The sequence below is a fragment of the Mauremys mutica genome, chromosome 9 (genome assembly GCF_020497125.1).
Source record: "Mauremys mutica isolate MM-2020 ecotype Southern chromosome 9, ASM2049712v1, whole genome shotgun sequence".
In the NCBI taxonomy this organism is placed as follows: Eukaryota; Metazoa; Chordata; order Testudines; family Geoemydidae; genus Mauremys; species Mauremys mutica.
Genome location: NC_059080.1, coordinates 30,187,920 through 30,198,852, shown reverse-complemented (window position 1 = coordinate 30,198,852; position 10,933 = coordinate 30,187,920). Strand labels below are relative to the sequence as shown.

Genomic DNA, 10,933 nt, shown 5'->3' with positions numbered 1-10,933 from the left:
GGATAGTTCAAATCCAAGCAGTATGGGGTGAGGACAAAGCAAAATGAATGAGGGGTAGGACTGAAGAACCATCAGACTTTATTTATGTTGGGTCATGAGGTTTCATTCCTACTCCCATGCCAAATCTAGATAGTATCATGAGTTGGAGCACTGTGAAATTAATTAGGGGACAGAGGGAAGAAAGAGTTTGAGGGAAGGGGGAGAAGTGAAATAATGAAGGAGGAATATAAGAGTGATTTACATATATGAGGAAAGGGAAAGTAGTTTTTTGCAGGTGCGGTGCTTTAGGGACTCTATCTGTACAACCTGTGAATTCTGGTTGGTATTGCAAAGTTGTTATGAAATTGCTTTATCGTGGAACGCCTCTCTGTCTATATGTCCACCATTGCTGGCAAGGGTGTGTTACATCCTTTCCAGATAGGGCCAATTGACAGTATATGACGACCACTGATAGGTCCAATGGTATGTTGTTAGGACTCAAAGACCACTTATTCAGATGGAAACACCTGGATTACAATGGGCTAGCTTGACCTGGGGACTTCCCCCAACTTGTCCACAGCGAGACCGCGCAGAAATGCAAAATTCCCAAACCAGACTGAGACAGAAAGGACAAAGTCGGAGTTTTAAAAGGACTCTTAGAGTGGGGACTGAGAGCCACACATGAAGTATTGGGCAGGAGAGGAGAAGGGAATGGACTGGCCAGGTCAGAGAAGGTAAGCTGAGGAAAGAAAGTTCCTTGTTGTTCAAGTGATTGCGTATTTCCATTAGACTAGGTGTGCACGCCTCGTGTACCCCAGTGCTGAAGTGATTTCCTTAGCAGTACCTCTAGGGGTGGTGGGTGATGACATCTCTGCCTTGTGGCTCCCTCCCCTCCCACCAGTCCAAACTGAAGGTATAAAAGGGAAGGGCCATCCTGCCTACCCTTCAGTTCCTGCTTACCACCCATGGTCAGTGGTCGTCATATACTGTCAATTGTTCCTCTGTGAATGTGCAGTTAGTGTTCTGCCTAGTTAATGGTACTTATTAGGGGGTTCTCAAATCCTCTTTTCTTTCTTTCCCTTCTTTTTCTTTACCTATTTCCTGCCACTGCTTATAAATTAGGCAACTCCAGGCTCTGCCTGGTATGCAGGGGGCCTGTGCCTACATCCCCTGGCTTCAAACCTTGCTCCAGAGAGGCTTGTGAGCAATGGTCTCACTCCCTGAAGTTCTTGAGTGAGGATCATGTCAGGGACAGGTGTCTCATTTGCCAAGACAAGAAACAAGAAGGTGAGAGAAGAACCACTCAGGTACATTGTTATAGAGGCCTCCCTTCACCAGGCATTGTCTTGTTACCACCCCATCTGATTACAGAGAGTTCCTCTCTGCCCAGAAATGTTCCCCTGGCCTGACCAGAAGAAAGAGATAGGAGGAGATCCCCTTCACAAAGGCACTCTTCAAAGAGACATCATTGTTCAAAGCCCTCTCAGCCTCTGAAGCCAAGGAAAGGGACAGCTTCCATGTTGTCAAAATCTTTGATGTGGGAATCCTCAGCTGCAGAGGCTAGCTATTTTGGTATCAAAGGTAGAGCACACCCTTTAGCTTGGCACTGTCCAGTACTGCTCCCTACTGGCTCCATCAAGGCAGAGCAATTGACTGTCTGGTTCCTAAGTTGGTACCATCAAGGCTGGCTGTTTCCTTGGAGCCAGCACTGGAACTGTTGCCCTTGATCACAATGGGGCAACCAGCCCAGAGGGCTACACAGCTGCAAAAGATCTCTTGAACCCCACCACTGCTGATTAATCAGACCAATAGTGTCTTCTCAGGGCTGTTGCACATGATGCATATGTTGCCTTCTATGTCAGTGTCCATTATGACACCAGTCACTTCAGGTCCAGTACCACATTCATCTATCATGATGTCAGCTCCGATACCAACAGTAACTGCTCTGCCTCAGCATGCAGTACTGATAGCCAGGAAGTCCCTTATGTTGCCACTGGTATTGCAGTCCAGTCATAGATCTTGGTCCCGATCTCTGATGATGCCACCCAGTATCACACCTCCCTGGCCTGCAGAGTGCTCTCATTCCTCCTCAGAGTCTGAAATGGGTTTCTTAGACTCCAACTACAGGGAATCCAGGGCATCCTCTAGAGATGGTGACTGCTCTTGTAGGAGCTACCGTGACAAGAGCAGATAGAGAGATTGGAGGGTCTGGTCTAGACATAGATGGCCTCAAGTACTATACCAGCTCCATCACTGGCCCTCTGTTGCACTGCAGAAACCAACCCCCAAGAAGGGAAGTCCTCCACCTAGTACCAATAGATAGTTGGAAGTTGGTATCAGGCAACTGCTACACTACAGAAATAATCCCCTCAGGGCAAAGTGATAGTGATAGGTAAGTGATAGTGATAGGTAAGTGATAGTGTGTGATAGTGATAGGTAAGCACCCAGGATTGGGACTGCCTGCTGTTGGTTCAGACAGAGCTTCTATGTCTGTAGTTTTCAACCAGCCCCAAGAGGGTTCTAACCTGCCTTCTATGTATACATTGCCCTCATTGGGAGCAGGTTGTCACATTTCCTAAGCTTGTGGTAGTCCATCACCACCACCAAGTGGGTGCTAAGCACATTGGAATCAGGATATATCCTCCTATTCTTGTGCTCCCCTCCTTACTCCCCATCTTCCCACTCCTTTTTCAGGGACACATGTCACAAGTCAGTTCTGAGGGCAGACATGTTCTTTAGGAGCCATAGAATGAGGGCCTTCTCGTATCTGAACAAGGGGTTCTACTCCCGATACTTCCTAATACACAAAGCAAAAGGAGTCTTAGACCCATTCTGGACCTTCAGAGCCTAAACAAATACATCAAGAAATTATAGTTCTCCATGATCTTTGCTACAACTATTATCCCTTCATTAGATCCTGGAGACAGGTGTGCTGCCCTTGACTTGAAGGATGTATATTTCCAAGTCACTATTCACCCTGGCCACAGAAAATGTTTAAAGTTCATAGTAGGAGGAGATCACTTACAGTTTACAGTTCCATGCGTTAGCCTATCATATGTACTGAGGGATTTAAACAAATGCATAGCAGTGATAGAAGCATACCTCTGCTGATCTCCAGGTATACGCCTACCAGGACAACTTGCTGCTGTGGGACTGCTCTTGTCAGTGGGTGGAGGAAAGTATCCATCAAATACTCCTCCTGTTTTGATTCCTAGGCCTGGAAGTGAGAAAGGAGAAATCAATGCTAGTACCCCTCCAGAGAACAGAATTTATAAAAGCAGACCTTGATTTAACTGTAGTTAGGATGAGACACACTCACACCTAGTATAATTGGCATATGCATCACATCTTGAATAACAACAGTTCTGAAAGGTAAGTAACCATTCTTTTCAGAATACAAGCTATGCACTGCAACAGAAAGACCCTGACCCCAGCCTAAAGAATCCTCTGAAATGGTGTGGATATGCCTTTAGGGTTTCTTATTGTTGTGTATATCTGTTTCTAATGCAATTAAATAAAGAGTAATGGTTTTAGAATCCTGTGCAAAGTCTGTCTCTGTTATACTCTTCTCATGCCCTTTGAAGAGGTAAACTGGGGGCCCAGATCATCCACATGACTGGAGTTCTCAGAAAGTGTGTTTAAACTATGGAGGGAACCTGAGGGGTTGCCCCTGGTTCCCAGCAGTGGGCAGTAGGCCATGTGATTGCAGCTCTGAGGACAGGGGTACTAAATAAACGATCTGTACCCCAAGAGTATGCTTAGAGTCCCCAAAATACAGAGACAGTGCATGGACTCTGTTCAGACTCCAGAATCCCTGGGTGTTTAGTCAAGGTCACATTAAAAGGACTGGCAGTCCTTGGTTAAGCGGAGCACTCATCCATCCCATTCTGGATTGTCTAATTTGAGCTAGGGTCTGTGCCATATATTTTGTTTATCCATATAGTAACTATAGACTTTTATTTTCTCTTGTCAGCCATAGTGTATACTTACAGCAAAGTAGAGCTGTTAGGCATAATCTGGTAGTGCTGTTAGGCATGATCTTCCAAGCTATTTTTCTTTGCATGATACTAGAAGATGTTCAATCATGGGAAGACATGTTATGCAGTGGTGTCAGTTTTGTTATGTAAGGGGAGAGGGATCTCTGTTAGCCACTGGAGATTTTACTCTCTTAAATTAGTTTCTGATTAGATTCACAGTACTCCATGGCAACCTAGCATTCTGAGACTCTTGAAAGAAGGAAGTGCATGCTGTTTGTGATCACCTTTGTTCCAGGACTGGTGTATGGGTGTAAACTTAGTGTACACTTAGAATATACTTAATCACTCCCGGTTTGGGGAATATCATTAGTAACAATATGAAATTTACTGGGGACGCTAATTTTATTTTATTTTTATGTATTTATTTTTCATTGTTACTGTTTTTAATAGGTTTTATTTAATGTTTACTAACCCTTGTGCCAGGAAAAAAAACTATCCCAAACTCTGGATTTCAACCTTAATATCTATATTGTGATATTTTCCTATTACTTTCAAAGAAGCAACAGAGAACACATGAATATATGCCTTGCAACAATCTATCTACCAGTTTAGTAGAGATATTCTCTACATATTAAGAGGTTAATAGACTAATTTATGGTGGAATGTTGTTAAGATGGACAAGGACCATGGTATCTCACTGTATCCTCTTAATCAGGTCATTGAGCTACAGCAGCAGCTCTGTCATTTATGCTTAGCAGCAACTCTGCTATATTTAACCCATATTTCTTCAATCTTTTCACAAAGCTTCAGCATTTCTGTTAGTATTTCCTTTACGCCTGATCATAAGCCATCTGCAATAGTAATTTAGTATATCTGAAGTGATCATGACAGATTAAAAAGTACATTACTTGAATGTTGCTTAAGCATGCACTGTATGCATTCCAGTTTGTGAATTACAAACTACAAATTATTTTCTGCTAACTCAAGCACATTTCCAGACAGAGGTAAAGAGTGTCATGCTGGTATTAAAAAGTTAATAATGGACACTCTCTGAACAGTCTTTTTTACTTAGAATGCTATCTTGAGGTGTGGAGCACACCTCAGATAAAGCATAAATGGATTATTCATCACACAGATAATGTATACTATATTTTATTTGTGTTTATAGCTTCATATCACCAGTCAAAATCTCAAGTGAAATCTCAAAGTATTTTACTGGTATGATAAAAGTGAACTGATGTCCCAGGCCTTTTAGCATGAAACATCACCTCCATTTTACAGCAGTATGCCACACACTTGCTTCTAATTAATTAGACCTAAATCTTGATATTTGTGTTCTAAAATGAAGGGAATAGGAATTCTGACCTTAGAAGATGGGTTACAAAAAATTAGGCTGGGATTTTCAAAGGAGCCTAACGAAGTTAAGCACTGAGGGCAAGATCCAAAAAAGTATTGAGGCACCTAGTTGCCTCTTTACATCCACTGTTTGGGCACCACTGACTATCTCAAAATCACCACTGACCTGCTACCTAATCTTGTATGCACCTAGGTTTCTGCCAATAGTTATGTGCAAATCACTGCCCTGCACTTTGAGCAGGGAGGGGTTTGTCTGGCTGGCTGGGAGAAGAAGGCAATGCTTTCTGGCTTGGGGAAGGAGGAGAGAAGTAAAACTGCCGGAAGAGCAGTCAGCATGGTGGATGACTCACCACCTAGGAATGAGGAGTTTAAAAAGGTCAGCCTGGGCCTAGGCCTGGCCCCTCCCCTCATCACTCGGAATAGGCTGGGCAGCACCCACTCTCCCTCCCTATTTAGGTCACAAATATGCCAGGTGTTTAACTATATCTGCTGTGGATATTACGCTAGCCACCCCACTAAGGCTGGGAAGGAATTTTTTCCTTACCGCCATATTGGCCAAGTGCAGTGGGGGGGTTTCGCCTTCCTCACAGCAGGTTCAGCTGGGCTCCGTTCATGCATAGCATGACGGGCAGTAGGCCATATGTCACAACTCTTTATTTAAGTGTATAGCAGACGTTCAGTTCAGGTACTCCATAAATTAAGGCACAAAAGAACAGAAAAATGGCTTGGAAAAGGAATTAAGGAGAGGTGCTTGGAAACTCAGCAAGCCAGGGGCAGTTGGAGACTCCTATGGATTGGTACAGCAGGGAGCCAACCCCCGCATCATTATGGCCCAGCTTAACCCCTCGTATGAGATGGAGTGGTCGGTAAGGTCCCGGCAAGGGAATTGCTGGAGAGACCTGGATGAAAAGCGGGAGGAGCTGGTGAAAGCCCCCCTAGAATTGGCTGGGATTGGTAAGGTCCCGGCAAGAGAATTGCTGGAAGAATCTGGATAAATAGCGGGGGAGCTGTGGAAGTTCCCCCCGCCCCCCCGGCCGCAATGGCTGGAATTGGTAAGGTCCTGGCAAGGGAATTGCTGGAGGGACCTAGATGAAAAGGGGGGATCTGATGGAAGCTCCCCCTCCCCCCCCAAAAAAAATTGGCTGAAAGTGGAGGGTCCCGGTAGTGAATCTGCTGGAGGGACATAGATTTTGTACCTGCACTGCACACATTTTATCCGCCGTGTTAGTCCCAGACATCTGTCTAATAATAAAGTTGTGGCCTGATTAAACCCCTATTTAATGTCTCCTGTCATTCTTTCTCATAGCCAGAAAATCTGCCTAAGCACGATCACTGCCCCATACCTAAAAAGTTGCTCTGAGCACGGACTTCAAACCAGGTCTCCCACATCTCAGGTGAGTGCCCTAACCACAAAATATATCAAATTTGGAGTCAATTTAAATAAGCATAAACATTTCAAATGTTTGTTTTCACCTCTTTAGGCTGGAAATCTCAAAAGAACAGAATTTCCTGTGATATGCCCACTATTTATTTCAGGCAAAACCATGTTGTCAGTGTAAGAGTGTTAGAAAATTTTCTAAGAAGTTTATTGAGGATTTCCACCCTCATAAAAAGTTCTATTTCCATTTGGTTCAAGCCTCAGGTTAAAGTTTTGAATGGTTTTAACTAGTTTTCTATTTTAGTTGAATTAGCTCATTCCTTCCTTTTGTGTGTTAGAAATAATTCTAGTTCTCAGAAGTAATATTCACAGTTGTACAAAATACAAATGTAGCATTCTAGAATTCTAACTTCTCAGTTTTGTATGCATATAATAATAAAAATCAAATAGATAATCACATTTTAGAAACTTGTCTATCCAGAATTCTCTAAATATGCCATTTTCCCACTCTTGCAACACCACTATGTTAACCAGTTTTTTACCATAGGATTAAAACAAGGGATTTTTTCCAGTTCCATCATGATAATTAGTGCTGGTTGGAAAAGAACTTAGAAACAGTTTTTCATCAGAAAATGCAGTTTTGTCAAAATATAAATGCTTTAGGAAAGCTTATTGATTTTTACTGAAATTTAATTTCACAAAAAAAAAGGGAGGGAGGAGTTCCAACAGTGTAGATAAGTAGCATTTTGATATTTTTAATCAAACATTTTGATTTTTTAGCTTTTGAAATGACTTGTTTTGAATTTTATTTTATATTATATCATAATATCATATAAATGTTAAGTAAATATTGAAAATAAATTATTTGGTTTTGTAAAAACAAAACATTTCAGTTGATCTGAAACATAAACAATCAGAATTTCCTTTCATGGAGAATTTGGAAATTTTCAGATTTTGTTCTGACTGAATCAGAACAAAAGCAAATTTTGAGATCTCGAAATCCTCCATGAAATAGAATTTCTGTGCTCACCTAACTCTAGTCATAACTTTGTATCAAAGGCATAAAATGGTAGAAAGATGAGAAATTATATAGAGTATATCTACAATGCAATTAAACATGTGTGGCTGACCATACCAATTGACTTAGGCTCAAGGGATTTGGGCTAAGGGGCTATTTAATTGTGTATAGATCTTCAGGATTGGGCTGGAGACTGAGTTCTGGGACCCTCCCCCTCACAGAAGCCATGTCTACACCGCCCCTTAGCCTAAGCCCAAACCTGCTGGCATGGGCCAGCCATATGTTTTTAATTGCAGTGTAGACATACCCATAGTGAGCATGAACCTCAAATTCACTGATAGTTTGAGATGAAACAAATATTTAAAAAATCAGGTGTTAATCCATATCTGTTTTTAGCTCCCACCATGCAAGTCATACAAATACCTTTAATCCCAAAATGCCCTACTTCCCCCAACTTGTTGGAATATCTTCTTGTAGAGGGACCCTCTTCCAATGTCATAAGGTAACTGGCTGATTGGCCAACCTACTCCTCTTTTCTAACTTCTGGGACCAACCAATTGATCTATGTCTCATGAAATTTTTTAGAGGGCTGGCCCGCAAGCCCATTCCTCAAATCTACACTCTGGGGAAAACTGGCTATTTGTTAGAGCCAGAAAACCATGATACAAGCCTTTCAGCACATCTGGTTCCAGCCAGAAACAGGAATTGGAAGATTGGGGGAAAATGTATCAGAATTTTTCAGAACCTTATAGTTTAATTGGACTTCTATACATTCTATAAATGAAAAAGGACAGAGATAGTATTTTTTGGTTCTCCAAATCAGTCTGTACAACCCCAGCTTTATGTGTACTGTAATAATAAGAGTTATGTTAAGATTTTTAGCAGGGCTATGAAGGAATTGTAACACCATATCAGTTTTCTACCACTGCTCCAGGAAACTGCAAATATAAATCCCTTCATGTTAATCAATTGTAAGCTGTTTAGGTTGTGGACTGTCTTTTTGTTCTGTGTTTGTACAGTGCTGTCACAGGGTGACTTGCCATTAAAGGGAAGATAGCCAGCCCCACCTGTAGCACACTTAATTCACCTTCTAGCCTCTTGACATCACTGCATAACTGATCCCTTTCTTACAGGGCCTGCTGCCAGGCCACTCCAATACAGCCAACTCCTTCTAACATTTATTGGTTACTGCAACCAGGCTCTATATTGATTCCCTTTATCTCAATACTTGTGCCTATAGTTTTAACACCCTCTGATTAGATATTACAATGCTTTGGTCACTCTTTCTTGCAGCCAGTTCCCTCTGTTGTTTGGTGTCCTTTGCCCAAGTCTGCAAGAGCTCTACTTTCCCTATGAGCTCTTACACTTACTGGCTTTAAACTTCCAGGTTAACGACTCAAAAGAACTTGAGCCAAGTTATAGAACATAAGAATGTGGTTAATACTTTCAGTTGCTTCGAAAGGCTTTCGTCTTCAAAATTTGACCCATCTGTAAGATCAAATGCAAAAAACCCAAGCCATTAATTAATATTTTAAAAATAAAATGGTGATATTTAAGACAAAACTATTGTAGAAAAGCAAGAGCAAAGCAGATGTTGTGAAGGGCCACACAGTTTTTTATTATCCCCCAAATTCCTGTTTATCCATCAATATTAGGGTTGTATCTTTAAGTGATATGGTTGCAGCTTTCAAGAAATCCCATTACTGCCTGTCTGCAGTTTCAAGTTGATATTTGACTTTGGGGATACCTTGTTACCTAAAGCTGTTGACAAGTAATTGGAAATTGGAGTTAGCAAGGCTGTGTGAATGAATGGTAGTAAATAAAATATGATTGAACTGAAACAGTTTTAGAAATTTGAAAAGGTCTGGTAATTTTTTTTAAACTTGTTTATAGTTTTGCATGTCTTTACTTCCTGATTCATCTAAAACAGGAAGCAGGAATAGAAAATTCTCTTCTTGCATTATGGCTATTTTTCACAGTATTTCTAACAGTCTAAAACCAGGAAGCACTGGAAATCTGAGAGGAGGACTTCTCTCATGAGATCACCACCCCAGTTACTAGTTGAGAGTTTTTGTATAAGCTTTTCAGATACTTATGTTAACTGAATCACTCCTCTAAACTTTTGCAAATTAACTGTCACTAGATAACATGTTGACAACTTCTAATAAAATTGTTTTGAAGACTAAAAGGTACATTACTTTAAAAATATGTTTGTCTCCTGTTTTCAGAAACTGCAATTTTGCAGGATTAAAAGGAAGGATCAGACAGATACAACTCATAAGAAAAGTACATGTTCCCTTTAACTGCAGGAGCAAACTAATAAGGGGACTACATATTTTGCAACCAGGCACAAATAATGGTAAATTAGATATGTTTTTTAAAAACTGAACCCATTAATTACATTTGGTTTTAAATAAGGGTAATTATTTCTGCTTCCTTCCCTATGCAGCTTTCCAGTAAACTAGCTGGAACTGTGCAGTTTGTTGTAGTACCAGTGATGGAGCCACCAAAAATGTTATAATGTTTAAGAAACAGATACTGTAATTTATTTTCCAAGGGTAAAATCTGTTAATGTTCTCTGCCCTTGTGTACACTGACAATCTTCTAACCTAAGCAGTCTGCAGCAGATAAATCTCTACTTCAGCAATTTAAATATGATGGATATGAAAGTGAAGATGAAAAAAATTGGCTTTGTCAAAAGTAGTGAAGAAATACTTGTTTGAATATTTTCTATAAAATGTAATCACTTAGTTGCTGTCATTTGTAAGATTTCTTACCCTCTTGATTTTATTTGTTACTCATTTGGCTTTAGTTGATCTATTTTAGTTTTGTACATGTTTCGGCATTTGAAAATTTGAATTCAGAAACCACAAGATGGTCGTAACATTTGACTCCAGCAGCTTAAACAACTTAACTGCAGGGAGAATCAGGGACATAATAGATCAAGGAGTGCACCCAAGTGTACTTTTTGTAAATGATGCATGCAAATCAAGATGACTGTGCAATGAATAAAGCCAAACAATAAGTACTAAAAAAATAGTCTCCAAAATAAAGCTTGGTGTTTTACAGGCAGGTATGAAGATATGTACTGACAACATTTACCCAGAATCACCCGCGACACTGTTTTTGCCCCATCATGCATTGTGATCTCAACCCAGAATTCCAGTGGGCGGGGAAGACTGCGGGAACTATGGGATAGCTATGAGATAGCTACCCACAGTGCAA

The 10,933-nt window shown here is 40.9% G+C and overlaps 1 long non-coding RNA gene across 1 annotated transcript; it reads left to right on the top strand.

Moving 5' to 3' along the window:
* The first annotated feature begins 6,616 nt into the window (after nucleotides 1–6,616).
* LOC123376989 lies at nucleotides 6,617–10,578 on the top strand. Its single transcript, XR_006582022.1, has 3 exons — nucleotides 6,617–6,706; nucleotides 9,937–10,067; nucleotides 10,158–10,578. It is a non-coding gene; the product is annotated as an uncharacterized LOC123376989 (long non-coding RNA).
* Nucleotides 10,579–10,933: the final 355 nt, after the last annotated feature.